This window comes from Nylanderia fulva, unplaced genomic scaffold (genome assembly GCF_048542155.1).
Source record: "Nylanderia fulva isolate GAGA-0341 unplaced genomic scaffold, ASM4854215v1 Scaffold3, whole genome shotgun sequence".
In the NCBI taxonomy this organism is placed as follows: Eukaryota; Metazoa; Arthropoda; class Insecta; order Hymenoptera; family Formicidae; genus Nylanderia; species Nylanderia fulva.
In genome coordinates this window covers 5,516,986-5,530,686 of record NW_028190368.1, presented here as the reverse complement: position 1 = coordinate 5,530,686, position 13,701 = coordinate 5,516,986, and the positions used below count along the sequence as shown (strand labels likewise).

At 33.9% G+C, this 13,701-nt stretch overlaps 1 protein-coding gene across 2 annotated transcripts in view; it reads right to left on the bottom strand.

Moving 5' to 3' along the window:
• Nucleotides 1-13,701, bottom strand: part of LOC114933518 (inactive tyrosine-protein kinase Dnt) — a 94,882-nt gene that overhangs the window by 32,099 nt on the left and 49,082 nt on the right. The window lies entirely within an intron of this gene.

The window sequence follows — 13,701 nt, the reverse complement described above, 5'->3', positions numbered from 1 at the left end:
AAGGCGACTCCACCCTCTCGACTCACCGGTAATCGTCGTAATCGTCGCGACGGGAGGTCCCGTGGTGGCGTGACACCTGCCTATCGTACCCCGTGGCGAACCCGTTCTTCTCTCTCTTTTTCTCTCTGAATATTTATTATTTTTTTCATTTATATATAATATATATATATCCGTTATTTTATTTATTATTTTTATTTATATATATATATATATATATATATATATAAATGAAAAAAATAATATTATATATAAATAAAAATAATAAATATTCAGGGAGAGAGAGAGAGAAGTACGGGTATATATATATATATATCCGTAAGTCGCGACAAAAGCGTGAACGAGACGAATGGACCGTGCACGCGTGTGTGCACGGCACACCTCCGTGTTCTCTCTTCGTCTCCCGCACTTTTGCGTAAGAGATACCGCGACGGGGGTCTCTATATCGGGACTCTCGAACAGCTCTTAGATCATTCCGACCTTTCCCTTTAATTACAGAGAGTGCCTCAGTTTACGGTGGACGATTTATTTTGATTCAAGCAACGCGCACGCGAGTAGTTATTCACCGTCGTTGACATTATTAGCTAGATAAAGAGAAAGAGAGAGAGAGAGGGAGATCGTGCGGGAGTTATGTAGTGTCAAATCGCTTCCGACGAAATCTATTACCGTAATTTCATAATTAAGCATTAATTAATTTCTTTACTCGACTTTATTCTAATAATAGAAATTGTATAGAAACGGTGGATACAATTTTTTATTGTCATAATCTACCATGATCCCTCTCTACGGAAGATTTATTGTAATATCAATATCCATTTTTTTTCTTTTTTTTTTTTTATAAAGATTTCATTTAACAAACTTTCTCGGAGACAGTTAAAGCTCTCTCGGAGACAGGAAGATAAATGATATTTCCGATTTTCTTCAGGCACGAACACGCGAGCTTTTTCATACTGAATACTCGTCCGGGCATTCGTCCTAATTGACGGTAACTTAATGACGATGCGGTTGAATCGGGAACGCGATGTCGAGGGTGCTTTCGAGACGGGACGCCATTTGCTTCCTAATCGCTTCTGCGAGAGGGAGTGACGATGACGTGACATCTATTCGTCGCGTTCGGGGATAAAGCGTCGTGTTTTCACCGTTCTACCTACGCGAGACGGGTAGTAATTGACAGAAGTGCCTCGTTCACTCGTCGAAAAGCCACCCTTTTCTTTTATTCGCGCGCGCCGCCCTTTTCTCCCACGATAAATCAACCGCGCCCGCGAGGTAAACGCGTTCACGTCTCTCGGAATTGCCCTCAAACGTGCCCGCTAGAGAGAAATGGCCGATATCTCTAAACAAATCTAGATTGATTTGTAGGACGAAACGGTACAAATATATTTCCGCAAGCACGAAACAAGATTTATAACTATATAATAATAGAGAATCTATATTTCCCAAGATAACATATTACTAACGATATAAAACTATAGTCACCAGACGATAATTAAAAAATTTTATTGAATTTCACAACGTTTCGGCTCTTATCAAGTAAGCTACGTTCTTAAAACAAAGTAAATCACAACTTTTTTAAAGAACAAAAATTCGATCTTGAAATATGACATCCCGATATAATAACATCCCGCTTTAGCGACTTTTCGGACCTATATTTTTCGCGCCTTTATGTGTAAGTTTCGAGATTAATTTATATATGGAACTTGGTGATCTCAAACCAAGAGATACAGTTCCGAATAATTAATAATTTTTCGTGCTTTGGCTCCGATTTAAAAAACATCATATTTATATTCGAAATAACTATGCTATATAAAATATACTATTATAATAAAATAGTAATATTTTTTCAAGAGAATTGACAGCTTCCGATTGCGCATTTCGCATTTTCTTATCATCGTCGCTGGTAACAAATTTCTCGGTGAAAATTCGCAAAGATGAATCGCAAATCTTGATTCTTCTCGTCCAGCATCATCCGTGAGAGAAACGAGAAGGCTACCACGTATAGGGTTCGAACGATTTCCCGCAGCTGTAAGCGTTTGCTTAATATCCAGTCTCGGATTCCCGTAATAGCGTAAAAATGTTTGCCCAAGAAGCGTCCCTCTCGAATCCAGAAGAGAAACGTAATCATGGGCGTCGACATGACTTTCCCCGAGTAAAAAGGGGGCGAAAATTTTCCTCCACGAAGGAAAGAAAACTTGAAAACTTTTCCACTTATTTTTATTAATTAATTCTACGACACGGCTATGAACCTGCAACACGAAACCTTAAACACGCGTATTGCATTTAGGCTCTTCCTTCAGTGAATTTCAGTATATACTTTCACTATACTTTCTTATTAAAGGCGAAATGGACTTTCCGCGAGAAGGTTCATTAAACCGCAATGCGCTCTTAATGAGTTTATCACGTAGTTTGCACTCCTCCTAATTAACGACGAATTTCTCCGTTACATTTTTCACGCGGACCTGTCCCTCTCCGTTCCGAGGACAGAGAACTCGAGAACCGGGAGTGCGTCGCACTCGAGAAAGGCGACGCCCATGACGCCCAACACGGCGGTGTCGCGTGAATTGCGATCCGTCAACCTTCTCCCTGTATCTTCCGCGTGTACGTATGTATGTGCGACGCGTTCCTGCGCACGTGTTTCCGTGTACACTTGGATTCTGCCAGAGACGACGACGAGTGTACCACGACGAGCGCCATTGTCGCTGTCGATGAAAAGGAAGTCGTATAACACCGGGAAATCCTATCGTCCGACATCAGGAAGGAAACGCCCGTGGCTTTTAAAGGGAAGAGAGAGAGAGAAGGAGAGAAATGCTTTTCCTCCCACCCTCGATTTATACCGAAATTATGCCGCGATTTTGTATTATCGGACAGCATCGCGGGAAGAGAGAATATTAAAGGACGAAGGCGGGCTGATTTATCCCGGAATTATTCCCGGCCTCCCTGTATTATTCGCGTCCTTGTGTTATTCCAGTGAACGAGCCCGCCGGTTGATTCGGCTGGATACGCGTGAGCGATGAAAAATGTGCGCCCATGCGAAAAGTACGATGATAAACGCGGCATGAAGCGTACAGAAAAGGGTCAACGTCGCCGATCGCGGCTTCGGTGATTAATCGTGGCGCCGGGAATTTTCGAGATACGTTTCAATATACCGCGAATCAGTCGGGCGTATGTTGCGAAACGCTAATAAGTTTAGACGCGATATTTCTTATCGGTTATTCTCTCTAACGTGCTGTTAACATTATCGAACGCTCTTCCGTGTTTGCTCATTTATTTCGGTAAACACGAACGAAAATAGAAACTTTATCTCCATGGACAATTAGTCGATTTATAGAATCGCTTTATATATTAATGTTAATTAATATAATTGTACAAATTGATATAATTACATGATGACAATTATACATAATCGATCTTCCTGTTAGCCGCTGTATAATAATATACTTGTCTGTTATTTTTTCATTCCAATAAATATCAATTAATCATATAATTTGGTCGAGATAATAGTTATAATGTCGATTCTCTTTCTTTTTATTTAGCATGTTATATAACAAATATAATCGCTAATATATAGTCAATTTTAGAATTTAATCTGCATTTCTAATTGTGTAATTAAGAAAACTACTATTAAATGCTTTCATCTCATTCTTGATCATGAAAGTATTTATAAATTTGCTCGCCGAAACTTTTGTCATTTTAAAAAGAATAATGAAATAAATTTAATTATCATAAAATAATGAATGAAAACGCGGATCTTGTTTTTAAATTAAAAGAAAACATGTTAAGCAAATATCATCGAAACGTATAGTTATATCGGGAACATTTCCGCGTAAACCGAAAGTACATGATTCCAACCGATATCCATCGGTGCGTGAGCCACGAAATTAGTCACGTGTCGCTAAACACTCGAGGCACCGATCGTGTAATTTTTATGGGAATTTTCCGGTGGATCTTTTACACGATTGAATCCATACGGTTTTATCGTATATCATACGGACGGTCGATTAAAATAACACATTTTCGAGTCACTTTCACGGATATACCTGTTTTCATTTTAAATTTAAATTTGGAAAAGCAGTGATATATTTCTGTTAACCGTACAGTTTCAAATTAAAAATTAAAATCTTGTTCACTGGGTACAATGATGATAATATATGAATGAATAATTTTCATCCCCCGTACACACAATAAGTATTCGTGTATAAACTGATAAAATTACATATAAAATTGCAATATGAAATATGATAGTTTAATAAAGTAAAATTAAAGTTGATAATCATATATGATCTCTCATCAAAATATTTTGTTTAGAATGAAATTTTCTCTCTTTATTTTTTATGTATCCCGATATACATCATCTCGTCAATTAGTTCACGTTAATTAATCAAATTTTTCATTTTAATAACAGTTATTAACATTTAATAACAGTTGTTCGATCCAAATTACCTTAAATTACATTCGATTAATTTTAACAAATTTATTGCGAATACAAAAATATAAAAAAACACCAACAAAATTTTATACGATATTTCTTTACATGATATCTACAAATACGTGAAAAACACAGAGGCAAAAAGGAATCACATCGCGTGGAGATGCCTTGCCTTACGAGATTCCTCCTATGGTTTCTCTCTTGCTTTCAGAGTGTAATAACGAAATGCCATTGGTCTTTTTTGCGTGTCCACCCTCCGTATCGCCGTTGAGTATCCTCGCACTTAAACTGTGGTAGACGAAAGTTTCGAGCTTATATACGCTTTGATTCGGTTCTCTTTCTCCTCTGACCAATGACCTATATAGACGCAAGAAATTAAATCGAAGTCTTTGGCGGCAATCGCATACGACCACTCGTGGTATGTTGAGAATTTCTCAATACACGCCAGGTCTAAGCGAATCAAATGACATTTTTAGAAATATGTAAGTCAAAATGCGATTCGCTCTTTCAATCCTATAAAATTAATAATTAAATATATATATATATATATCGAATTTTTATTAATTTTATTAATTTCGCAGAAGAGAAAGAGAATGAAAAATAAAATATATTTACCGATCAATTTTAAATACAATATACTTTAGCTAATTTTAATCTAATTTTTCCATAAGAAATAATGCTAGATTATATGGGCAAAATTAAAATTCTTTATAAAAACGTGAAAAATAGCTAGAGATTGCGAACATTGCGTGCGTGCGAGCGGAAACCCCTTAACATCCCTCTTGGCATTTACTTGCAGGGCTCTCTTTAGAGGCACGCAAAGGACGCTTAGTCTCCCCATAATATCTCAATCATATATATATATATATATATATATATATATATATATATATATATTATATAACCACTAATGCTCTTATACTTAGATAGACGACTCGCCGTCCGAGAAGCGAAAGCGACGCCTCTTCTTCTTTCGGACAATATTTATACGAGAGGCGTCTTAATGCCACTTCCGACGACACAATGAATTAATCACTCCTCATTCCAGCGTCGTCTTTGACTATCCCTCCCTAGCTGTTACTTCGTAAGCAAATGAATTAACAACAAGAGAGAGAGAGAGAGAGAGAGAGCGGTTAGTGAAGAAACCTTTGCGGAGGATCAGTTCTTAACCGGTCTCATTTATGTATCAGGAGAATGCAATGACACCGGCGGTACATGGGATCATTAATACAGATAATGAATAATGGTATGAATTAATAAGATTTTTATTTGCGAATATATATTTGATTCTTTTACCCACCACAAATTTTTAAAAATATTGGAATTATTTATTTTTTATAATAAATTATAAATATTAAATCTTTAAAATTAATGAAATAATTTTGTGCATTTTCCATGTAACCATTGTTTTTTTTTTTTATATAATTTAAAGATTGCAAAACGCATAAATATCTCTTCAGCCATCTACCGTTTAGACGCGTTGAAATTTTGATTTTAAACGAACCTATGCACTTGTCTTTTGTATGCAGTCGTCGAAAGATTATTCCCGCATTAATTTTCCGAATTACGCGACCGCGACGTAAATGACGACTTAACGAGCGGTTTTAACGCTTTAATTATTAGCCCGACTGTACTACCGCGAAGAGAACAAGAGCGCCGTACAAAGGGTGCAAAAGCGAGGCAAGGGTGTGTTTGCGTCCTCGGTGTTAATGCAATATACTCGCTCTAGGGCGCGACGCACTTAACATGTGTACACGAACGCTGCCCGTCTGCGGGCTGTCTGTCCACGTGCATCCCTTATATGCTAGCGTCTGACGCCTGCAGTAAGCTCGTCCCTTCCTTCGCATCTCTCGCTTAATGATTCGTATTCTTTCTAGCTGCTCAATTTCATTTTATTATTTGTTTGGAATATAATCAGAAAGAAATATTTTTATCGGCTCTCAATATAAAGAATATAAATATGATGTTTTTTTTTAAATCGGCCAACAGAGCCAAAGCACGAAAAATTAATTATTCGGAACTGTATCTCTTGGTTTGAGATCACTAAGTTTCATATATAAATTAATCTCGAAACTTACACATGGAGAAATATAATGTTTGGAATATATTCTGTTAAATGGATCATGCAATATTTAATTAATAGAGTGATTTTAAGATTTTAATTATTTCCTTATTCTTTTTATTCTTCTTTTACTCTTTTTCTTCCCTTTGTTTATAATAGAACAGTTTGCGATATGTTAGATGCATTATATATAGTCATGATTCTAACATTTCTGTCGCGCTATACATATCACTGCGCCAATCCCTTATTCATTTTCTTGAGCTTCATATCCCCAGGCATCACTTGTCTTCGTTATCTTCATGAAATATGAAATCTCTTGCCTCTATAACGTGCCGTCTGCTTCCATTCCTTTACCTTCACCGCATGTATACATTTTGCCCCCTCTAGTACTCTCGGTATTATTCTTTGTTTCTTAATTCTCGGAAAATATTCCGCATCTCGTACATACATTGTCAACATATCCTCTGACTCGCGTCAAAGACAATGAAGAGCATCATTAATAAAATTGTAAAATTAATGTAAGAACAGGCCAACTCAAGAGCATAAATTATTAGGATGTTAGTGAATATTATAAATTTTTATTACTTCCCAATTATACCATATTGAAACAATTAAAACATATTAATACAATTAAATCAAACGATTCGACTGTACGCAGTCTTCATCAGTGGTGTCATATAGTATTAGACAATTATAAAATTTTGAAAAACATTTCGACGATGCGAACGATTGCAATTCATACTATTAATTATAAACATATAAAATAACTTGGATGATGCGAACGATTACAACTTTTGATGATGTTCTTGGATTATTTCAAGATGTTAATGCGGATTATTTCCAATGATGATTTTAAAGGTGGAAAAACTCTTGGCATTCCATCGTTTGAAAGCGTGGAATTGTCTTATTGTTAGTTTCCATTAATTATTGTACGTTTCTATATGAAATGACACACTTTTCCAAATAAGACTCGCTGAGTAACTCTGTGTCTTTTTTTAAATTTATACCGTTTTCTTGTTCTATTATATGTAGCATTTCAGAAATCAATCTTTTTTGGTAATTTATTTCATGATCTAAAATTTTTACTTTATTCCAATCGAAAGTATGCTGCTCCCTAATTCTATGTTCAGAGATCATTAATAAAGATAACAAAGGAACAAACTACAGTAATCATAAGATAATGAGAACAAAGAATCATGAAATAAAGATCTACGCTTAAAAAATGATATTCGCGAAAAGATATATAATAATAATTTTTGATAACAATCGAGAAAATCATTAAGATAAATCGAATGAAATCAGAACAAGAATAAATAAGAACAAATAAATGATAATAAAAAAATAATAAACAATAATGAGAAGAAGAAGAGGAAGAAAATCAAGTCAATTATCACATGTCAGTCATATATTTAATGTTTCTATCAGTTTCACATAAATATATTTAAATATTTTCTACATATAAAAATCATTGATCGCCTTTTCAATATCACCGATATTCAGCCAAGGAGATCTATCAAAGGCATATTCGATAAAAGGTTTTTCGTTCGATAAAAGATTAATCATAAGATAATGAGAACGAAGAATCATGAAATAAAGATCTACGCTTAAAAAATGATATTCGCGAAAAGATATATAATAATAATTTTTGATAACAATCGAGAAAACCATTAAGATAAATCGAATGAAATCAGAACAAGAATAAATGATAATAAAAAAATAATAAACAATAATGAGAAGAAGAAGAGGAAGAAAATCCAAGTCAATTATCACATGTCAGTCATATATTTAATGTATCTATCAGTTTCACATAAATATTATATATTTAAATATTTTCTACATATAAAAATCATTGATCGCCTTTTCAATTTCACCGATATTCAGCCAAGGAGATCTATCAAAGACATATTCGATAAAAGGACAATTTATTTCCGCTTGGAAATTCCCCACCTTGTATTTACTTTGGTAAAACTTGTTCAGGACTCTCTCGACGAGACGGCCGCGGCAATATTCCGCCGGGCCTCCGCCATCGAGTTAACCTCGTTGCCGGGCGACAGGGTCTAATCGTGCAATACTAATTTTATTACGCGCAAGTCCAGTTAATTGGCGCCAGAAGCGTATAAATTGCAACGGCTTGGCGACACTCGGCTCGCACGGACCGTAGGGACGTGGGGGCAGTTTATCCTTAATGCGAAAACATTGCTCCCCCTCGACACCCACGGCGGTAAGGGACCAGGTCGGAAGGTAGTCACGTAAAGGATTGCTGGAATTCCCGCAGGAATCTCGCGCGACGTGTACCCAGCGCTTACTTAGAAACCCAAGAGCGGTCCTCCATCGATATATATATATATATCGAGCCTTGTAATCTTTTAATCCCGCCAGCCGGGCTTATATTGCTCTGAACGGACCAGACAAAAAAAAAAGAAAAAAAGAAACGCGATCTCTATTTCAGCGACGACGTAACGACGGACGTCGTCGTTTTAAATCTGCCGGCGGAAATCGAGGCGGCTTAACGATGCGGTTACCGAACGTCGGGGCGCGAACTACTTGGCGGGAAACAGCGGCGAAGTTCTAACCGAATCCGATGGCCCCCGCGAAGTCTGCGAGCGATTAGAAGTCAAAGTTGGAGAACGCCCGTTATCGCTCGCACGAGGCTTCCATTATTTCGCTCGCGGCATTGTGCCCCATCTGTGACGTAAGCTAAGTTTACGCTAAAGATAACGCCAAGTCAATTATTCAACATTGTTAACGCCTTAATGGCGAGTGCATTGTGTAATGACGTTAAACTAATCGCGAAATATTACTCCCGTAAGGTTTTACATCGCGATTACATTATGCGAGATACGAAATGCAAAAATGTAGACGCTTTTAAATTCATTGCAAAATCTTAATGTGCGCACTTTGTAGAAAAAAATTTGTGAATTTTTTTTTTTTTAATTTATTAATATTAATGTAATGTTCAAAAATATATAAACTGATGGATATATTTCTTTCTAAGTTATTTTGTTCTTTTACATCATTTGTCGATCAAGATTTTAAGCCCCCCATCGCTCTCTAACTTCCAAACTATATTCTCGACTTCAATATATTCCATTATGCGCTGTTTACACGGTAGACGCTTCTGTAAGGAAATGAAAACGCCCTCGTGCACGATAATGGAAATCTGAACCGCACGGGAGAAATTAGTTTCTTTGACCGATGAAAGTGGCTATGTATTGCCGGTAGAGAATGGACGAATTCTCCACAAATTATTTTCCTAAATTTCCTATTGGCTTTAGCAATGAAATAAACATCGTGATCTGTTTCAATCTCTTATACAAAGTCAATCTTATATAGTTTGTATCGTTGAAATTGCTTTATAATTCAATTTCAATCCTTTTATCTTTAATCCGAATATTTTTTCCATGCTATATTTAATGTTTAATTTTTAATAAATTTAGAATAATTGCATTATTATTCTTCCAATTATGATTCTATATTTTTGATTTATAAAAATTAAGTGTTATTTTACTTTACAATATTAGTATTATTATATCGATTATTTACTGATGCTCTTTTTACAAGAATAAATTGGCTCGTTTGTATCATATTATAACTTCTTGAGACTACTTTAACACAATAATTGGAGTTGCTCTATCTTCTGTTATTTCAATAACTACAATCTTTTATATAGGCCAAATATCTAAGAAACAGCTGCAATCAAAAGTTTAGTATCCATAATCATCTATACAGGGAATATTGTAGTCTAATGATTATAAGCAGATTGTTATATTAATATAATGCGTCTGTAAAATCTGAATAATTTACATGTAATTTATTTTCTTTTCTATATAATCTCGGTAATGATTTTCCTCTTATTTCCCGTATCAACGATACACACAATATGTCGACGTATCAATACAGAAAAAACAGTATCCTTGAAAGAATGCCTTGATTCAAGTATATTTTATCCTTATAATAGCGCCAAATATAAATAATTTTGGATAAAGGATAATTTATCCTTAAAACAAAGTGCAAAATATTCTTGGTTGAAGCTGAAATTTACTTATAAATAGGAACGATATATTTAATTCGACCCAAACTAGTCAAGAAATTTTTATTTAATTTCCACAACGTTTCGACCATCTGTTTTTGGTCCTTTTCAGTTTTTTGACAATCCATCATAACGATAAGATGCGGTTACTTTCTTTCAAATGTTTTTAAAAAAATCGGATAATCATATTGTTTAATAATCATGACAACAGTGTCAACTAACTGCGTTTTTATCAAGGAATTTTTCACTTGAAAAGGACCAAAAACAGATCGAGGTCGAAACGTTGTGGAAATAAAATAAAAATTTCTTGGCTAGTTTGGATCGAATTAAATATATCGTTCCTATTTTAAATACCACTAGCGACGTTTTAAGTATTCAATTTGATTACTTATAAATATTGCAAGGACAAGTGACAAGTGTGCATCGGCGGTACTTTCAAGTATATAATAATTCTTACAAGGGACATGTCACAACTGTCCGGAACCGATTTGATTCTCCTTGAAATATGTTGTTAAATACACAAATCTAAAAGACACGTATTTTTTTATACGTGCGCAATTTGAGTTTTAAGGGGTGAAACACCCCTTTAAAGAATAACGGTATTTTTCTTTAGGATCAAATATCTGCTAAACTATAAGAGATATAAAGAAAAAACGTACAACAAATTTTAATGGCTTGAAGAGTACTTTAAAGTTATATGAACAAAAATTTTTTTTTTTTTTTTTTTTTTAAAAAAACCCTCACCACCTAATTTTTTTTTTCAAAATTAAAAATTTTGTTTTACCTAATTTAAAGCTTATTTTTTTCCAAATTCAACCATGTATAATAAAGTTATGTTACGAAATATCATTTTCGAAAATTAATTATAAACGCTCCCGTATATACGCTCATCCGTGCTATGTGCGTAAGTAATTACCGTCGAACAATAAAATATATAAAAAATGTTTTTGTATAATTCTTATTTATGTTTTCTATGTATTTATAACTGCGTATTGTGTATATTTAGATTTAAAAAAAAATTTTTAAATATAATTAATAAGAATTTTTTAAATATACCCCCTGCTTTCTTATTATTTCTTTAATATTTAATTTCTTCTATAAAAATTAAAAACAATTATATTTTATAATAAAATTATTTTTTAATTGAATCTTGCGAATACCAATGTCGCAATATTTGGCATAAACAAATTTTATATCTTACGTTAAATGAATCATAAGATAAGATTATGTGTACGTGTTCCAGATAAGTTATAATTTTTACAATAAAATCTTTAATACGTTAAAATAAATAATAAAATAAGATTATGTGATGACGTATTTCTGATAAGTTAATATAAATTGTTCATGTAGCAGCATAATTCTCACAGTCGGTGTAGTCTTTTCGTTGTAATAATATCTGTGTAAACTGTTCTTTTATTGCAATAGAAAGCAAAATATAACATCTTTGAATATGATTATCAATCCGCTTAACGTTGTTAGACTTTTATTGGTGTCAATAAATTCAATATATTTAACAGAAACGCCAGTAACTGAAGCAGAAGTGGAATTAAAGGAAAACATTAAAAAAATATTACTGGATAGCGTTTTTCATTATAATGGGGTGGAAGTAACGGAAGAAATATATCTCGATTATGAAGAACCTTATAAATTACATAGTTTTGAAATAATTGAAGATGACGAAGAAGCATGGCATGAAGATAGTTTAAATTCTCATCCTCATTGTTCAAATGATGATACAAATTTTGATAGTTCTTATAAAAGACGAGCTGTTGAGTATTGGCGATTTCGGGACACTGATGAAAACAGTAATGACAGAAAAAGGAATCGTCCTCTAAGAGTAGTACAAAATAAATTTAGAAGAGTTTCATCTGAACGTCAGTTAAGGCGATGGGAAGAACAAATACAATCAGGTGGAAGTCGTACAGAAAAATTATCTTACATCTCCAAATTTACACATGATAAATTTACTGCAGCTGTCGAATCAGGATTCATGGTTCATGATATTGATTTAAAAAGATGGGCTTTACAAGCTCAAGAAGAAATAGGAAATTTAAATCCTATATTTAAAGCATCTCACAGTTGGATAGCAAGATTTAAGAAGTCTCACCGAATTGTTTCAAGAAAAGTTACGAAGTTTGTCACTAGAAGAACATTAGAAGATTCTGCTGATTTGCAAAAATCAGCTGATGATTTTCTGGAAACAGTAAAACCTCTTATTGAACAGTTTGGATCTGAAAATATTTACAATTCAGATCAAAGTGGTTTCCAAATGGACCACTCGCGCGAATCATTGGTCGAAACAGCGGAAGTAAGAAGTGGCACGCAGTTGCGAGCGATAGATCCAAGTTGGAGAAACCCTCTTATCGATCCAACATCATTATTCCTGCGGCATTTTTGTCCCTCTTATACTAGTTTCGCTAAAAAACGCCAAGCTACAATTGTTAGCTTAACAGTGCTTGGTAAGAGTTAACAAGAAATTTACTTAAGGTAAATGGTTATATGTAATAGCAATGAAAATGTGGTTAAAATTGAAAATCGTTAATTCGCACTTTTGATAATTAACTTTTTTTTACTTTAATTTATTAAATTAAGTAAGTTCAAAAAAAACTGATTAATTTCTTTCAAATTATTTGTACAGATCATTTTAAAATTTTAAGCAGCTTACTTCCAAACATTGGTTCCTAATAGTTCTCTTATCCGTTTCACGGAACGTTTTGGACATGACCCCATTGATTCGGATTAACCGCACGGGAGAAATATCTTACCGATATGTTTTATTGCCGTAGAGAATGGGAATTCACACCATTATTTAATTTCTATGGATTTAGCAATTGAAAAATTTTGCTTCAAATTTTCAGAGCGTTTATAGTGTTGTGAAATGTTAAAATTAAATTTCAACTTTACATTGAATCGAATATTTTCATGATATAATTGCAATTTTATAATAATAATTGTAATCCCACTGATATAAAAACTTTTTTATTATTTTTTATATTACTGATTCGTGTTTACAAAAAGGTCGTTGTATCATATTAAACCATGGACTACTTCCAAAATGAGCCTACATCTGTATTTATAACTACAACTTTAAACAAATATCTAAGACAGCTTGCAATAAAAGTTAGTATCCATATTCTTACGGGAAATGTAAGTCTTAATGTTAAACATGATTGTTAATATCATTATGGT